General features: G+C 33.7%; 1 protein-coding gene across 2 annotated transcripts in view; it reads right to left on the bottom strand.

Moving 5' to 3' along the window:
* Nucleotides 1-19,741, bottom strand: part of LOC126972092 (phospholipid phosphatase 2-like) — a 118,862-nt gene that overhangs the window by 18,074 nt on the left and 81,047 nt on the right. The window lies entirely within an intron of this gene.

Below are 19,741 nucleotides of genomic sequence, written 5' to 3'. Positions count from 1 at the left end.
TTTGATTTTATATCTTGTTTTGAATAAAAAGATTTGAATTCTTAAGGATGTCTGTTCCCTTACACAAAACTGCATTATAAACGTTCCGTCTGCAAGATCTATTTAAAGACGCAAGTTCAACCAATTATAATAATTAACAAATTATGGCGATGTGGTCAAGTTACGTGGCACTGTGACCTGGTTACCAGAGCCCGCGCCAGACGGATGAGTCTGTAGTTAAGAATTTTTATAGCCGCAGTTATGGTTCCGTGGTGAGAGAGATTACTGTATTTGGTAAACTGGCGGATATTCTGAATAAATAAATGATTTTATATATTTCCGACGAGCGACCGCCCGCTTGTAATCTATATATGTATATTTACAGGGTAGGCCATCTAGTGTTTTATATTTGAAGTACCGATAACTTTGACTTTGAAAGGTGACATTAATATTTTGACAGGAGGTTAGTTTTATGTTTGACATTTGCAAAATGAGACAATATATGCTCGAAAAAAATTGGGAAATATTAAAAACTTACTTCACTTTTTCTAATGGGTAGTTTTGACTTCCTATAAGTGATATTAATGAGCTCGGGGTTGTGATTTGAGCGAGGCCTTTGGATAATTTTCTGTGGGGAACCATTGACGATAAATGTTACGCAAACTAGCCAGAGATAATTGAAGTGTTGAAACGTGAAAGATTTATTAGAAATGTCCACCTATGTATTGACTTATCTCGATATCTCTGGAACCATAAGGCGTAGAGACTTGAAATTTGGTAGGATTATTCCTTTCCCCGAGTACAGGTCAGCTAAGAAAGGAATTTACAAATTCCACCCGCAAGAGTTTTTTTTTTATTATGAACAGAACAACGTCTGTCGGTATTATTGTATTTTTTTTTTCAAAGTGTATGTATGTGTTATTATAATAAAAGCAAAACATACACTGTGTTATTAATAAACGCGAAGAAAAGTTATTCCTAATTTAAAACTTTTTATGTTACCAGTGTCACTATAGAATTAGGTATATAACAGGGAGAAGGTGCTGGAAAATTTTTAAACTTGGAGTATTTTTTCATTGCATTTATTTACCAGACAGACAGTGTTTACTATTGTTAGCTTAAGTCTTATAATAAAACTATTCACCACTCAAACGTTTCCACTTAAGGACATCTAAACTCCACCACCAATTACCAGTGGGAGGCTGCTTTGCACAGGATACCGGCTAGATTATGGGTACCACAATTGCGCCTTTTTCTACCGTGAAACAGTAATGTGTTAGCAGTATAGTGTTTCGGTCTGAAGGGCGCCGTAGCTAGTGAAATTACTGGTTAAATGAGACTTAACATCTTATGTCTCAAGGTGACGAGCGCAGTTGTAGTGCCGCTCAGAATTTTTGGGTTTTTCAAGAAACCTGAGTGGCACTGCATTGTAATGGGCAGGGCGTATCAATTACCATCAACTGAACGTCCTGCTCGTCTCGTCCCTTATTTTCATTAAAAAAACACAGAAAGTATAAATAATAATCTCACAAAAGTAGAAACGATATAAAAATGCATAAAATTTATATGTTACTATAATAAATTTGACGACCTGTATAGCCGAGTGGTTAGCGATCCTACCTACTAAGCTAGAGGTCCCGGGTTCGAATCCCGGTAGGTGCAAGCATTTATATGATGAATATGGATGTTTGTTTCCGAGTCATGGATGTTTAAATGTATTTATGTATGTTTATATGAATTTATCTATGTTTAAGTAAGTATATTGTATTAAATATATCATTGTCTTGTAACCCATAACACAGGCTATATATGCTTAACTTGGGGCAAGATAATTTGTGTGAAAAGTGTGTCAATATTATTAATATTTATTAATATAATAATGTATATAATATTATGTTATTACAATTTTTTCTTATAAATGAGGAGGGCAAGTGAGCGTACGGGTCGGGTCACCTGCTGTTGCATGATATTAAATTGTTTGTGTCCGAACTGATCTTCAGGACCAAGTAGACATGATCATTTAACAATGAAATATCTTGTAAGTAGAACGGATCTGTATCATTGTAAACGTATAATCTATCTATTCAGGGCAGTAGGCCTGCCTTGCCCGCTACCGCCGCCAATTGTTGCAAGTGCACTCAAGTCACTTGGAAACACACGGAGCCTAAGTAGACGCGTGACCGTCGCGTTTACACTTGAAATAAATTTCAATTTATAAAAGTATTTATTTGGATTTGGAAGATAATAATAGTAATATTGACATATTCTTATCTTTCCCCAAACTAGGCATAGCCTGTACTATGTGTGCAAGACTACGATATATTTAATACAAATATTAAACATACATAAATATATATATAAACATCCATGAATCGAAAAGAAACATTCATATTCATCGTATAAATGATTGCACCTACCGGGATTCGAACCCGGGACCTCATGCTCAGTAGGCAGGGTCATTAACCACTAGGCTACAGGGGTCGTTATAATATATATAAATACTAGCTGACCCGGCAAACGTTGTTTTGCCATATAAAGTATAATTCACGCGATAGTTTTATAAGTAATAAAATATTGCCTATATTATAGCCTGTACATCATTTTGTTCTATTGTCAATAGTTTTTGCAGCGCACGCAAAAATAGGTTTTCGATTTTACACCTTGTGTTACAAAATAGCAATTTTATTACGGATCCCTAATTTTGAAAAAAAAAACAATAAGCAAAAAGCCTTCCTCGATAAATGGACTACCCAACACTGAAAGAATCATTCAAATCGGACCAGTAGTACCAGAGATTAGCGCGTTCAAACAAACAAACACTGCAGCTTTATAATATTAGTATAGATTATCACATAATTTTTTTTCATGGATTATAATAACAAGCAAGCGTGCGGCTCATAGATAGTGTTGTGTTCAAACCATAACTTCGTTGTGGAATGGTAGATTTCTCATGTTACTTCGAAACCCCACTATGGAATAACGCCATAGATTCAGTAGGTGAGGATGATCTATATTATATATAGAACAATAACTTATTTTTTTAATCAACACGTCTTTTTAAATTTAAAAAAAAATAACATTTTCTGTTTAATCAGCTTTCTTTTTACGAACAGTTGATCAAATAATTTTGCCAAATAAATGTTGCATATGTAGCTATTGAAGTGAAAGGTTTGCGAACATTTAATTTTGTAGGTATTACATTAGTCTGAGGTATCAGGCTCGGCTATGTAACGCTCATTCAGCCCGAGTCGAATAAGGGAGTGCAGACTGCCTGAGCCAAATTTTTTTAAATTGATTCATCATTAGTAAGTGATAGGAAGAACAAATTATTAAATTGACATTAATCTGCGCCATATTCTGCACAGTGGCACATCAAATCATACTGCGCCCGTTGCACTTAGACTTGAGATGTATCATGCCTCTGTAATTATACTAAAACAGAATTTAATTTTGAACCGACCTCTCGCATTCTTTGTGAGCACTCTTTGCACTGAGCCAAACGTCCGAGTGACGTATCGATAAATCCTGTATGTCATGTTCAACTCTGTGTGTGGCTCATCAGCAGGATCTACTTTACAGTTGATAACCTGCTGAACCCTAATATTTGCATATTAGGAAATTGACTTGAGATGTCACTCTTTCAAATCTAAACAATTTGTTATTTTTTAAAGTGATAACCCCCACTTCTGGGATTTGACCGAAACAGAAGTTTGCCTATCCAAAATTATAACACATCTAACTTTCAGCCTTAAATATAATATAAACTTTCTCGCACTACATAAGTATCTGGCATTCCAAAACTGGGTGATTATCAAGAAGTTTTTCGCCTTACCGGCTACAGAACAACCGGCAGAAAAAGGCCGTACTTCACACTATCTCAACTTGTTATCTTTTCCAAAAGGTGAGTCAATAATTGCTTATTCGACCCTATATCATACATACAAGAGAAGAATAATGTGCAGAAATAGTGTTATATTTATTTTAAGGAACAGAATTATAATTATTCTTTAAACATTTTTATAGGATATGATTAATTCAGTAGCTATTTCATAGTAAAAATGTGTGACTTTGTTCATATTACACAATTATTGTTGATACTTATAGCCAGTTCACCGTTAAACGGTAAATACAATACGTGTTTGTCAAATCACAGTATTGTTTATGCCGGAAATGACACTCTGTATATAAAACCTCGACATCGTGCGAACGAAACCTGTCTTTGTATTTGCCTGGGGTTCTAAACGATTCGTAGTAACTAAATATTTACAGGTAACTCAAACAGCTATAGATATCGTTTCACGCCTATAACAATAATGGATTTATTCACAAAAAGGTTCGTTGATATTTCTAACACTTAAGATGATTGTACACTTATATTATTGCAGCATTTTTAACCTTTTTGTAATAATTTTACAAGAACTCACAACTTTATAGTATTATGATTTTATATTATTATAATGTGAATTCTTAAAAATAACTCTGAAAGAAATGTAACATAATAAATCATTGATATTTTAATAATATTAGGAGCCAATAAATTCAATCGTACCGAAATATTAATATTATTTGCAGATAATAATGCTTATAGAAGTATTTTTATGGCAACATATAATTATAACTATCATACAAAATAAAAAACTGATTATCAACATGATGTTATACATAAATGAGCTTAGAATGTCTGTCAGTCTATCAAATTTTAATTAGTTAGATATCACTCAAAAGCTTTAGAATTTCAAAGGCTCGGATAGCCGATAGGAAGGTTAAAGAGTTTGAAATTATAATTTTATAAATTTATTTGGTATAGCTATTTTCACGACGCTTAGAACGTGCGTAGTCGTACGTTATGTATTTCTGTATATTTTAAAGAAGTAATACGCATATTTGGGCAAGAGTTTTCGATCTCTAAAGTAATGGATAGTTAGGTAATCATTAAAATCAATACATGCAGTCCTTTTCTCTTTTTTCTAAATATCTTGTACCGTTGGATATTAACAGCTATGTTAGATAGTAAGTCACAAACTAATCTGGCCCGGTCGCCAAAATTATTTATGGGGTATAAAAAATAGGTGAGGACCGATTCTCCATCATATTAAATTTACATATAAATTTTCATAATGTGCGACACGAGAAATATATTATAAATACTAGCTGACCCGGCAAACGTTGCATTGCCATATTAATTAATAAAATAAATGAATTAATAACTTTTTGGGGTAAAGAAGAAAATTGATTAGGGCCGATTCTCAGTCCTTCCAAATGTACAAATAAAATTTCATAAAATCGATCAAGCCCTTTCGGAGGAGTATGGCAACTAACATTGTGACAAGTGAATTTTATAAATATAGATGGCGCCTCGGTTAATTAATTTTATACAGGTTTGATCTCTTTCATCTGGTCCTGAGGTGAAAGGAGTTAAACCATTCCAACATAGTTTCAATGTATTGAATGGCCCTATCTCCATTTTAATCCTTTTCTTGAAATAACACGCTCTACGGGTCATTATTAATGATATAATTGGCCGTTATAATCTACCTTTAAGTGAAGCCCATGCTCGTCAGGCTAATTCTGATGTTTTTACATGCTTTTTATTAGCTTCACCTGTATGTATGTTTGTCCGACTCATTTGGGCATGATTTTGATCCATTTTAAACGGCCAGATTTCGTTCAAACTTCGTAGATTTATCGAGGACCGATGACAATACATTAATTTGATAAAATTATTCCATTTTTCAATTTGCAACATAAGATTTTTGTTAATTTAGATAATTTTTTCATCTGTCGTCGATAAGGCAGGAATTGATATTCATATTAAATTTCAACTATTATCTTTACAACCAAAGCGTGTTTGCTAGATTTTGTTTAATCTATTTTTAAATATTGTATTGAGTATTTGTATTTTGAACAGAAAAGTGTTTACCTTAGATAATTTATATTTAGATAGAGCCTTTTGCTGCTAGACAACCGATGAAATCAGGCCAGGTTTATCACTTTAGTGTGCGTGACAAGATACGTCTTACACTACGCGATTTGTATGTCTCTTTGTGTTAGTGTGTGCATTGCTCAAAATAGAGTTTAACTGTTAATCTCATTTTTTTGACGGTTTCAAAGCTGTCACAGTCTATCTAGACGTATAAATGATCTTACGTACTTATAATGACAAATATTTACAGATCTGTCAGCTTATCTAATCGTTGTATTGAACTTGACTGATCCAAGATCAATGTCAGGAGTTTGTCGCGATAAAGTTTTATCATTATAGATTTTTGTAAGTAAATGATAGCTAAATATTTGTTAGTGTAATAGTAAGTATAGAAGGTGTGGTTTATGGTTCGTTTCCTGGTACTTCTTAGTGTGAATAGTATTTTATTCTGCTCCGATTCGTAATTTACTCGCCAAACTCTCAAACCATAAGCCAAACCTATTTGTTTTTCACCAGTGGGAGGCTCTATTGCACAGGATGCCGGTTAGATTATGGGTACCTCTACGGCGCCTATTTCTATTGTGAAGCGGTAATGTGTAAACAATACTGTATTTCAGTCTGAAGGGCGCCGTAGCTAGTGAAATTACTGGGCAAAAGTGACTTATTAAAACTTGAAACATCTTATATATCAAGGTGACGAGCGTAATTGTAGTGCCGCTCAGAATTTTTGGGCTTTTCAAGAATCCAGAGCGGCACTGCATTGTACTGGGGAGGGCGTATCAATTACCATCAACTGAACGTCTTGCTCATCTCGTCCCGTATTATCATTTAAAAAAAAATCGTTTCTACAGTTAATTATCCTTTCCAAATGAGTCAACTTTACTTGATTGATTGACTTAAAATAGTTATACTGTTTGGTATTTTACTGTAAAATTTAATACCAAGACCTATGAAGGAGCCCTTCACACTACAATTGCGTTTTATGGGATACAGTTCACTGACAGACACACACACGGATGGACAGACAGCGTTGTCTTAGCAATATACTTGCTTACCCTTAAATAATTAACTTCCAAAAGCAAATCTTATTTCGACCTCCTAAGCATCTTTTAAAACGATAAAAATATCAATAAAATTCACACAATATGCGAGTATTTTTTATCTATTTATATTTTACTAGCTGAACCAGCAAACGTTGTATTGTCATCTAAAGTAATAAAAATAAATAAAAAATAAAAATTTTTGGGGTATAACAAAATAGATGACTACCGATTCTCAGATCTACCAAATATTTATATCGTACATAAAATTTATCATACTACAATTATTATTACATTCGACTGCTATCTTGCGGATTTGTGAATGAAACAGAATAATATAAAAATCGCGATACAAAAATAGGTGTTGATCGTAGACGGGTGAAAATTTGAAGCTGTATGTATTTTTAATGCTGAATCATAATAAAATAAAAATAAAAAAATATTGCCAAAAAAAAATTGGGGTCGCTGACCGTTATCATTTAGGGGTATGAAAAATAGATGTTGGCCGATTCTCAGACCTACCCGATATACACACGAATTTTCAAACAAATTTGTTTAGCCGTTTTGGAGGAGTTTGGTAACAAACACCGCGACACGAGAATTTTATATTTAAGATTTAGCTTACAAATCTAAGCTGCTAGTGAGAGGTTAAGCCTTGGCGATACCCATCGTAGTAAATCAATAAGGCTGTGACTACTAACTACAGTTAAACTAAACCTATTCTTGAAACATTGGATTGAAACCAGTACTGAATCGGCTCCGTAAATAACCCATATGATGGCACGTAGACCCATAACTACTATAAATCATGATTCATCTGATTTATAATTCAATTACGAAGTACTTTATTATTGTTATTATAATTATATAACCACATCAATGTAGATGTGACGTTTATGTAGATTGTAGATGCTCTTGGGTGTCACGGGTTATCCTGCCTAAAATTTGCTCTTAATAGTGATTATTAAGGGTAAATGTATACACTTCTATAATAAAGTCCCAGCAACTGTTCAGGCATTATCTATAAATAAATTTAAATGTTTTATAAAAAAATGGCTCTGTCGTAAATCCTATTACTCCACTGCTGAATATCTAAACGATCGGACAGCCTGGGACTAGATTATGATTATTTTATAGCGATAGAAATGACTGTACAATATTGTATATTTTTATTGAAAAGCGCGCAAAAAAAGAATGCTGGGAGAGTTTCTTGCGCCTCTACTTCTCTCTCAGAGCGCCATTTGTTTCCGAAGCGGTAGTAGCATCTAGTAGTTATTAGAAATGACATCAAAAAGAATTCTAAGGGAATCGATTTTGAGAAAATAAATGCCTTTTTATACCTTTTATCGGCAGGCCGTAGCCCGTATCAGTCGTCACGCCAGCATTAATAAAGTCATCCTCAGGGAATTTGCCGCTATTAATATACCAGCTGTTTTAGAGCCAAATGGTTATTACGCGCCGCGATGGTAAGCGTTCTGACGGAATGACTCTGGTTGCTTGGGCACGCGGAAGGGCGCTGGTCTGGGACTTGACTTGCGTCGACTCTCTGGCTCCTTCTCATGTCCAAGTTACGTCAGTTGGTGCTGCTTCGACAGCCGAAGACAACAAACGTTGCAACTATGTCGGTCTCAGTGAGCCTTATATCATACTTACATTAGCAAAGTTTAATAGAACATGTAACACAACGTCACACATTCAAAATTCAATTTAAATTCAAATATTTTTATTCAATGAAAGATAGGATGTGACATCACTTATTGAAAGTCAAAAACTATCCATTCCAAAGAGAATGTTTTAGACCTGAGAAGAATGGGCGCAACCAACTCATTGTTCAAGACTGCCTCGAGTACGCCCACTTGGACGTAGTATGAGTTGCCGCACTTTGGCACTACGCCTGCGGTATCTAGTAGGAGCGCAGTGGAGACCAATCCTTAGTCTAAGTACCTACCTGTATACATTAAAGAAACATTTAAAGCCTACATAACTGGAAATTATGAAGAGAGAGTTAATGTATAGCGCAGTTGAGCTGCATTAAGTATTTACAGTGTTGTAAAGAGTAGTAAGTCCGTTTATAGCCGCCATTTTGCTGGGCATTAATAGGAAATATGAATCCAGTTACAATGTGCTATGTATCGCTGAAAATTCGAGATCAGATGTATCGATTGAGTAGTGGAATTAACTTACCTTGTGGTTTAGAAACGGTTATTATTGGACAAAAATGGCGCGTTTGTTTGGAAATTTGGTTTATTCATATGCATAATTTTTGGTTTAAAGTGCCCAATCGTCTTATTAAAAGTTTTGTGTTCACTCTAAAAATAACCTCTAATGGGATTATTTTACCATTATACCAGTGGGTGGCTCATTGCATATGATGCCGGCTAGATTATGGGTACCACAACGGCGCCTATTTCTGCCTGAAGCAGTAATGTGTAAACATTACTGTGTTTAATGAAATTACTGGACAAATGAGACTTAACATCTTATGTCTCAACTCTCAAAATGACGAGAGCAATTGTAGTGCCGTTCAGATTTTTTGGGTCTTTCAAGAATCCTGAGCGGCACTGAATATAATGGGCATGGCGCATCAATTACCATCAGCTGAATGTCCTGCTCGTCTCGCCCCTTAGTTTCATAAAAAAAAATGTAATACACTCTAGATGATTGAAAAAAATTCTTAAAAGGAGAGCGTTGTACCAAAGAGTACCTACAATACTTATAGATATAGATTTTCGCTGCCACACGTATTAAATTCTAACGGTAAAATTGCATAAAACAACGGGAAGAAAATAATGGTGGTTTGAAATAATATTTGGTAGCGGAAGTTGTTTAGTAGACGTGACAATTACCCGTAGTTCCAATTACAGTTACAAGCATTTTATTATGTCTATCTATTTAAAAAAATATGATTTATATATAAATAATATTAAATAATATATTAATTGTTCATTTTCCAAATTGACTATGTCAATTAGATATTTTCGCTAAGCAATCACTACTAATAGTATAAAAGTGAATGTAAGTTTTGATGAAATTTAGTTCCGAGATAGACAAGAGCTTTGGAAAGGACTTAGCCTTTTATTGCGAATAAAAGGCTTGGCGGGGTTCAAATAGGGAGTGGAAGTTTGCATGAAAGTTCGTTATTATCGAAGATAACACCATGAAAATTTGTATTTAGGCACTTGGTGAGAAATAAATAAATATTTTTTCTAGCGTTATTAAAATTAAGACTTGTGTGGGGATGAAAGTTGTATAGTTGGTAGCATATAAAATATATTAACCAAAGCAGTTTGTTGTGTATTATAGGCAAAGTGAGTATATTAAAGAATAAAAATTGCTGCCCAAAAGAACTATTGCATGCGCACGAAGTCGCGGGCAAAAGCTAGTATAATATAAATATCCGATAACAAAAGCCAATAGGATATTTAATTTCGACTTATGGAAGAAAGTATTAATCTATAGCTGATTGAAGTAAACGTAAGACGATTAACATTTCTTTATTTTAAATAATCATCCGACCTTGCAACAACAAGAAATTATTTATGCCTTTTTTAAACTACGCTACAGGTTTTAATTAATTAATCGTTTGCTTGATCTTGATTTTGGCTTTAGTTTTTCATATCGGTGCAATAGTCGTGTTTATTTATTTATTTACGATTACCTACAGAAACTACAACATACTTAAAAAAAGACATGAAAAATAATTTAATGACTAATGAAAAAAAAAATTATAAAATATATTGTACAACTACTTCTACACAAATAAAAAGGAAAATATATAAGAACAAATTTAAATTAAAATTATTGATAAAAAAATATTTGTTTTCTGTCGGCTAAATAGTAATAGCGTATTATATAAATCTTAAACATATTCTACAACTATTTCTACACAAATTAAAAGAAAAATACATTTAAAGAACAAATTTAACTTAATGAGATAAGACAACAAACAAACAAACACAACAATATAGTCGAAACATGAATTAAAAACTTCCTTCTATATTAGTAACCCCAGTCAAATAAACATTATTTAAATTTGAAACACAATAATGCACTGTTTATTTTCTCGAAAATAACAGAATTATCATTGTTTACAGCTGATATGAAAATTTGCAACAAATTTTCGGAAGGATGCGATAATTTGTATAAAACATTGTTTGCTAGCAATGGTGACAATACAAACGTAACTAGACTGTATATTGAAAGCGATAAGGTAGTTTTTACTTAATCCGGTTACCATAGAGAATTTACTGTCAGCCAGTGTCATTGCAATAAGATTGTAATGTTTATTTAGTCGACCGACATACCGCGGCACATTTTGCGTTGTTCCATACAAACTTCATAAGATACATAATAGCTTTAAGGGTAAATGTATACACTTCTATAATAAAGTCCCAGCCACTGTTCAGGCATTATCTATAAATAAATTTAAATGTTTTATAAAAAAAATGGCTCTGTCGTAAATCCTATTACTCCACTGCTGAATATCTAAATGATCGGACAGCCTGGGACTAGATTATGATTTCTTTATAGCGATAGAAATGACTGTACAATATTGTATATTTTTATTGAAAAGAGCGCAAAAAAAGAATGCTGGAAAAGTTTCTTGCGCCGCTTCTTCTCTCTAAGAGCGCCATTTGTTTCCGAAGCGGTAGTAATATATAGTAGTAATTAGAAATGACATCAAAAGGAATTTTAAAGGAATCAATTTTGAGAAAATAAATGCATTTTTATGCCTTTTACGTATTCCCCTTTTTTCTCCCTGGATAATGCTTCTAGAGAGGAGATTTTTTGTCAAAAAATCAAGACATGCTAAAGCTATGTCTGTACGTTTCGTTTTTTTCAATCAACTATCGACACAAGAAAATATAACTCTTCAAATATCGTAGAAAATGACATTTTTATACCGCCCGACGAATACGTAACAATTTTGAAAGGGTATATATACACTTTAGGGTTGTACAAACAAACAATGTAAAACTATAACTAATATAATCCATTTTTTGATGAAATTTATGCACTCTACTCATGTGGGTGACACAATTGGTTGAACCGTTGACTCTCACCACGAAGTCCCCGGTTCGATCCTCGCACGTCACGCACCAATGTGTTTTCGTTTTTTCAATTCATTAGTACGTTTATTCGACACTTTGTAAGGTGACGCTCTTGTGATTCCTCTGGTTTGGGCTTCGGTGATCACATAAGTAAGCGCTGTATTTATCTTTATCTTTCATATGAAATAAACTTATATCGAAAATCTTTGGGGGATGATTGTATGGTTCTTAGGCATAAAAGAAATGTATTACGAAATTCAAATGAATTATTAAAAAACACCTTTGGAATTCATAGGGAAATATTTTTATTCAAAATAGGGTTCAAAATCACTAAGAACGACCGCAAGAAACTCAGCAGGCCTTTTTTTTATAAAAGTATGGAGTACAATGTGATATCGTACAATAAACATTTATATTTCTTCTTCTTCTCATTTATATTGCTTCATTCCCAGTCTAGTATCATTAAGAAAATCGTTTATGTTATAGTAACCTTTCCCACACAAATGTTTTTTAACAATTATTTTAAATTTCGTAACACATTTTTTTTGCACATTTTCTGGGATCATATTGTAAAAGCATATACATCACCCAATAAAAGACTAACTCAACTGAACCGAGTAGTAGGCATTACAAGTTTGTTTCTGGTGTAAACATTATGATTGTCACAGTTTCTAGCAAATTTCTCAATGTGCTTATGAAAATATAGAACATTATCAAGAATATACTGAGAAGCAACAGGCAAAATATTTATTTCTTTAAATTTTTCTCTTAATGATTCTTTAGGATATAGGTTATGAATAGCGCGAAAAGCCCACTTCTGCAGCACAAAGATGGTTTAAACATCGGCTGCACTGCCCCATACACCATAGGATATAATTTTATGAAAATAACTAAAGTATACTAGTCGCGCCGTATCTATATCAGTTAACTGTCTATTTTTTTTAACCGCGTATGCTGCAGAACTAAGCCTATTCGCCAATCCTTCAATATGAGGGCCCTATTGCAATTTGGAATCAAGAGTAAAGCCAAGAAATATAGCAGATTCCACTGGTTTTACCACCTCTTCGTTTAATGAAATATTCATATCTACATTTTTGACATTTGGCGCGGTAAATTTAATATATTTAGTTTTATGACTTTAGCTTCATATAAAACTAGGCTTCTTTTCACTTTGAACGTGAGTGAAGTGTCATCCGCAAACAATACTACCTTGTTTTTTTTTCTACAAGGTTAGGTAGATCATTTATATAAATTAGGAAGAGGAAGGGTCCAAGAATAGACCCTTGTGGTGCCCCCCTACTGAGAGGAGTCCCAGGAGTTCTCCTGTTATTCGCATGGACCCTCTGAATCCAATTATTTGAATATGATATCAGAAGATCGAGCGCAGATCCTCTTATACCATATTATTAGAAATGTAACTTTCACGCAAAAACCGATTTAATGTAAAACTACAGTTACAGATGCGTCTTAATCCTTTAAAAAGTATTTTATTAAAATATTTCTATTTGAATGTTGAATTTAAAAATCGGCCACAATGTATTTTGTCATCCGAGACTGTCACCTCATTTGCCACACCCCCGAACAAGATAGGCACGTTATGAGGTGCTTGATGCTAATGCATTGTCAACAACGGAGTGTCGAATTTCCACAGTTTGTACAAGCGGGCCACACATGCTGTGAAACTGATACTAAATAGAAAATTAAAGAGCGTTACAGGTAATTGATACTTTTAAATTTTGTGCCGTGAAGTGCTATCACGGACAAAAGCTATTCAACAAGGTGTAAAACATAGTGAAATTGTAGCCCACTAACGGCCGATTTCAATATCAGATCTCGAGTTTAAAATAATTTAGAATTCAGATTTCTTTGTTATCCGTCAATCGATCTTGGTTTTGCATTATTATATATTTTGATATTATGTTAATAATAATTTCCAAATCCATTTAGTATGGATAGCAAGAAATCATCAAGTGACGCTGATTCCAGACCATTGAAGACTGTTATGATAAAAAATATATTGGAAAAATTTTGTCAAAAATACTTCTATGTTTGGCAATTGATTTGGAGTGATCAACTGATTGTAAATGATACGCCCTGCCCATTACAATGCAGTGCCCTCAGGATTCTTGAAAAACCCAAAAATTCTGAGCGGCACTACAATTATTGCGCTCGTCACCTTGAGACATAAGATGTTAAGTCTCATTTGCCCAGTTATTTCACTAGCTATGCGCACCCTTCAGACCGAGACACGACAATGGTTACACATTACTGCTTCACGGTAGAAATAGGCGCCGTTGTGTTACCCATAATCTAGCCGGCCTCATGTGCAAGGGTGCGTCCTACTGTTTTATTATAAGTTGTTATCTTTAAGGGTTCCGTACGTCAAAACCAAAAAAACAGAACCCAAGATTACTTTAACTCTAACTGTTGCCCTTCCGTCCGTCCAACAAGACATCTCGAGAGCGCGTGGAGGTAGCAAGTTTAAATTAAAACAATATACTTAAGTCTATAAGAAGTCTTTTGAAGCAGACAAAAAATTATACTTCTAAGTAAGCGTAAAATCGGCTGTCTATGCCGCAAAATATGATTATTTCGACATTCTCAAGGGAATCACAATTTATTGGGTATTTTCCAATGTCCTAGAACTATGAAATTTGGCAAGTAATTCCGTCTTATACTACAAGTTATATTGGTAGGTTGTTGGTAGACCCCCCCACAAGATGGACCGACGATCTCATCAAGATCGCCGGATTACGTTGGACGAGGACAGCGCAGGACCGATCGTCGTGAAAATCTTTGGGAGGCTTTTCTCCAGTGGACTTTTCCGGCTGATGATGATAATACTACAAGCTTAGGGAAAAGTCTGAAAACTATTATACTTTTGTAATTAATTAAAAGAACAGGGTTTTTATGCTAGGAAGCCGATCCAAATTTTGAATTAAGTTCACCGTGTCATGTGGGTTATCGTATGGAATAGCTTCTTAATTAAAAAAAAATATTGAATTAGGCGTTACTCTTCGGAAATACATTATTACACAAATGATTTAAGTCCTCTTTAGTGTTAATTCCGCGAATATTTGTTTTTAAAACAATTCGACACGTGTTTTGCCTCTACACGAGGCATCCTCAGGACGTGTTGTCTCGTGCCAGCACTAAAGAGGACTTAAATCATTTGTGTAGGGTTTTAATTATTTTTTATTCATATTTTTTGATTTATAACCATGAATTAAAATAAAAACCTTTTCCTTTTTTGTAAGTGTAAGTAGATACGTAACAATATGTACACAACTCTAGAGTCCATCTAGATGGACTAGTCCGATTCGCACTCTTTATGTTTTTATTCATGTGAAAATGTTTGCGCAAGTATTTATTTATTTATTTATTATAAGTACCATAATGTACACTGTCCTTACAGGGGAGTCCTAATGCGACAGTGTACTCTTATACCTAATACTAATTATATACTAGTTGACCCGACAGACGTTGTTCTGTATATAATAAATAAAATAATGTTTATTATGAATTTGTCAATAATATATCATAACATCAAGAATTATTTCGTAAAATATGCTCCCTGTTGTTGTATTGAAATTGTTTTACAGCAGAACTGTCAAACCGTGCGTCAATAAATTCTCTCATAGAAAATATGTCCATACAAAACAAATATCGGACGACGGGGGACACATCAAAGGAAAAACAAAATTGTTGGTTTTATTTAATTCCGAACTCTTTCATATTTATTCACCTTTTAAACCTTCCCTGGACTTCCACAAATAATTTAAGACCAAAATTAGCCAATTCGGTCCAGCCGTTCTTGAGTTTTAGCGAGACTAACGAACACCAATTCAATTTTATATATATAGATTACAACAATTATACTTAAAAAATAAATGATTTACAACTATAATAAACTATTTAACAATTATTTATGTGTAACTTATCAACCAAGTTATTATTGTGAACTCACTCAGACAGCAACAAAAAATAATATAAATAGCAGACAACTAAGTGAATGCAACGCATGCACATACACTGTTGAATTAGGATACTTTAACCACAAAACCGACGTAAGCAATGTATTGTGGTGAAACATAATACAATCTATACTACTCATTGTACCTTTTTAACACATGCCGGTGATATGTCTCAGTTATGAAACATTCAAGATTCGAATTGTTTTTGTGACTGACGTTGTCAAGAACTGTCAGCTGTCAGTGGTTGCTGTCAAAAATCGAAGGCACCGTGACAGATTAGTAAAACAGTGGCGTGACTAAGTTATTGTTCCTTATTTGTAAGGATTTTGGACTTTATTCTTATGAAAATTTATTGAATTAGCGTTATATTGCCACAATTAGTAATTATCAAAATAGTTTGTTATTTGAAGTGATATGCCTCACTTCGGGGATTTAATATACAAACTGAATTTGTACCATTGCCACAACCTGAGAGTTGAACAAGACATACCAACTTTACGGTCGATGTGTCACTCGGTCGTTTGGCTCAATTAGTAAGATATAGGACGGAACCCGAGATGCGGGTTGTCAAGTCCCGCATCATCCAAAAATGGCGCAAAATATTAAATTTGTATAATTATCTAAATTTATGAATCAATAATGCACCTAAATCCCAACCGCACGCACGGCAGTTAGGGGTTATATCAGTCTTCGACTCAAGTATCGGCCTGTGCTGAACATACAACCGAAACAACCAAGCCAATTGGCAACGGAAAACTCGGCCTTACAAATAAACTTGGTATAAAGCTATAACTGAGAATAAACCAAGATTAAGCAAAATGTTTACAAATAGAAATATTGCTTATATAAGATTGGTTTATTCGGACGTACAACGTTTCCCGCGTTTATTTGCAAGGCTGCCTGACAATCGGAAAACTTCAGTATTGACAGTGTTGTCAGCGATATACTCAACATTTTGTATGTTCTTGGTTTATTCACAGGTATAACTTTAAACCAATTTTATTTGTAAGGCCGCTAGACTTCATTCTTTTTTTTTCATATAAATAACGGACGAGACGAACAGGACGTTCAGGTATATGATACCGCTCAGGATTTTTGAAAAACCCCAAAAATTCTACGCGGCACTAATGTTGCGCTCGTCACCTTGAGACACAAGATGTTAAGTCTCATTTGCCCAGTAATTTCACTAGCTACGACGCCCTTCAGACCGAATCATAGTAATGTTTACACATTACTGCTTCACGGCAGAAATAGGCGCCGTTGTGATACCCATAAGCGAGCCGTCATCCTGGATGTCAAAGGATGGATTCCCACTGGTAGTTTATTATTATGTATTGAATATGAATATCCATATTAAATATTGGAGTTAGTTTCTAGGTCGCTACGAAATGTTGCAGTTTCCAAGTTCAAATAATTATTTAGTGTTGTTAGAGAATATGCTATATTACTAACCATTACATGAACATTTTTCATAACTATATAAGAAATTGTTATTAAGAAAATATGTTAATCTTCACTTTGCCCTGTTTGTCATTGTTTGATTATCATCACTAACACTTTTCACTTTATGTGTACTGAATGATTTAACATAAAATCAAAAAAGCGGCCAAGTGAGAGTCGGACTGTCCCATGAAGGGTTCCGTAGCAGTAAGTAACATAGTTTAAAAGTTCTTTAATATCAATAATATTTGAGTTGATTGAATGAAAGGTTGCGGTCTACGATTTAAGACGTATTAAAAAAAAACTTCTTATTTGATCTCGCTCAAACCAATTTTCGGTGGAAGTTTGCATGGTAATGAACAGCTTTTTTTTTTGTTTTATATTTTTTTAGTTTAGAAAAAATGATATTAGAAAGCTCAGTATAGAATGTGTATTGCACACAAATTTTACCACTTTGGAAGTGTCTCTCGCGCAAACTATTCAGTTTAGAGATAATGATATTAGAAACCTCAATACAATATCATTTTTGAAAACGTATATATAGATAAAATAAAGATTTAGCTACAACCTCTAAATGTCATTGGATTGTTACTATCTTGCTATCGCCGCGATGTTACTTTCAATTTAAGTTTTGCACCTTCAAACCGTTCTTCAAACTATGGTCGAAAAGCTTGTGAAACACAAATTGGTGTGTGAACTGTCAAATTGGACAATTTGAACAATTTAAGACAATGACAAAATAATTGCACTATACGCTTCCATATTTGACAGGTGATAATTAAAATACAGCACTGTACTGCAGTGGGAATCATACATCTCTCTGTAGGAGCGCCATAAATGTCGAGGATTGGAAAAATTTGAAGCGGTAAAACAGAACTAATACAGAATCACTCTTAAAACTAAATTTAACTTCAGATATTGCATTTTTCAGTTGCATTTCGTGCAAAGATGCACTAAGTTATGATCGAGAAAATTACAATCATGTTTCGCCTGTCTAATGTCTAATATTTCGATAATACAATCAAAAATGATGCATCATAAAGTAAGTCCTGCCAATGTAGAAGGAAATCACGGTTTTATTTTGAAGGTAAACTCTTTATTTATAATGTTCTTAATTACGGCGAAACGCTGAGACCTACTCTTTACGATTTTAGTATCTGTGCAAAAAAAGATAATTTTTTACTCCGAGGGATCTCTTCTTTTGAAGGAACTTCTATTCGACTCGAGTTTATTCACAGAGCGATACTCAATTAACTTTCTTCAGCGGCAAATATGTAGTTTGTAAAAAATAGAACAAAGGCTTTGTTTCATTCAAATCGGAAAGCAAGAAACAATATTATCGTCTATTAAAAATAATTCCAATTTACTCTTAAACTTTGGAATGATGTAGCGTATATAATTATATTTAACTAGAAGGCGAAAGGAATATTTCTACCAAATTTCAAGTCTCTACGCCTTACGGTTCCAGAGATATCGTGATGAGTGACTATATACGTGGAAATCTCTTATATATATAGATAAAGATGTGATATATCATATTTAATATGTTTCACATTTCTCAATCCCAAATCGCGGGCACACAATTTGTCGTTATTTAATCGTCTTAAACATCTTATTTGATTACATCACGTACTATCTAAAACCTTTTTCCCGATACATTGTTAAGCCAACCTATTGTTAAACTTATTTTTCTTTCATTCTCCACAAAGCTTCTAAATGCCATAGCTTTTTTATATTCTTGTGTAATGGTAATAGTTGTACTTCCGCTCGATTGCACATTGGTATTATTTATGCTACCATTTTTCTTTAATATAAAGGTGAATGCCCACTGGCTTGCGTTCTAATTACTGTTCAATCCCAATGGTTCAAGTTCAAACTGTTCAATTAGTAGCCTAATATTATAACGACCTTACAAATAAACTTGGTATAAAGTTATACCTTCGAATAAACCAAGAATATACAAAATATTTACAAATAGACATTTTGCATATTGCTTTATTCAGACGTATAACGCCTCCCGTATTTATGTGCAAGGCTGCCTTCGGAAAACTTCAGAATTATCATTGTTTGACAGTGTTGTCAGCGATATAGTCAACATTTTGCATGTTCTTGGTTTATTCTCTGTTAAAATTTTATACCAAGTTTATTTGTAAGGCTCTCTTGTATTATGAATTTCAATTACAAAACATGAGATTGAAAATATAATATGATATTGACAAGTGTCAATTTTGAGTTGGCAACGTTGCGTTAGATTGTAATTTTCCTTTGTGCGCCTTATAATTTGTTCGTTAATAGCTTCTCTAGTACGTAGTAATATTTACTATATTACTTCGA

This window comes from Leptidea sinapis, chromosome 25 (genome assembly GCF_905404315.1).
Source record: "Leptidea sinapis chromosome 25, ilLepSina1.1, whole genome shotgun sequence".
Lineage (NCBI taxonomy): Eukaryota > Metazoa > Arthropoda > Insecta > Lepidoptera > Pieridae > Leptidea > Leptidea sinapis.
Note: the sequence above shows the minus strand (reverse complement) of the source record. Positions and strands in the feature narration are given on the sequence as shown.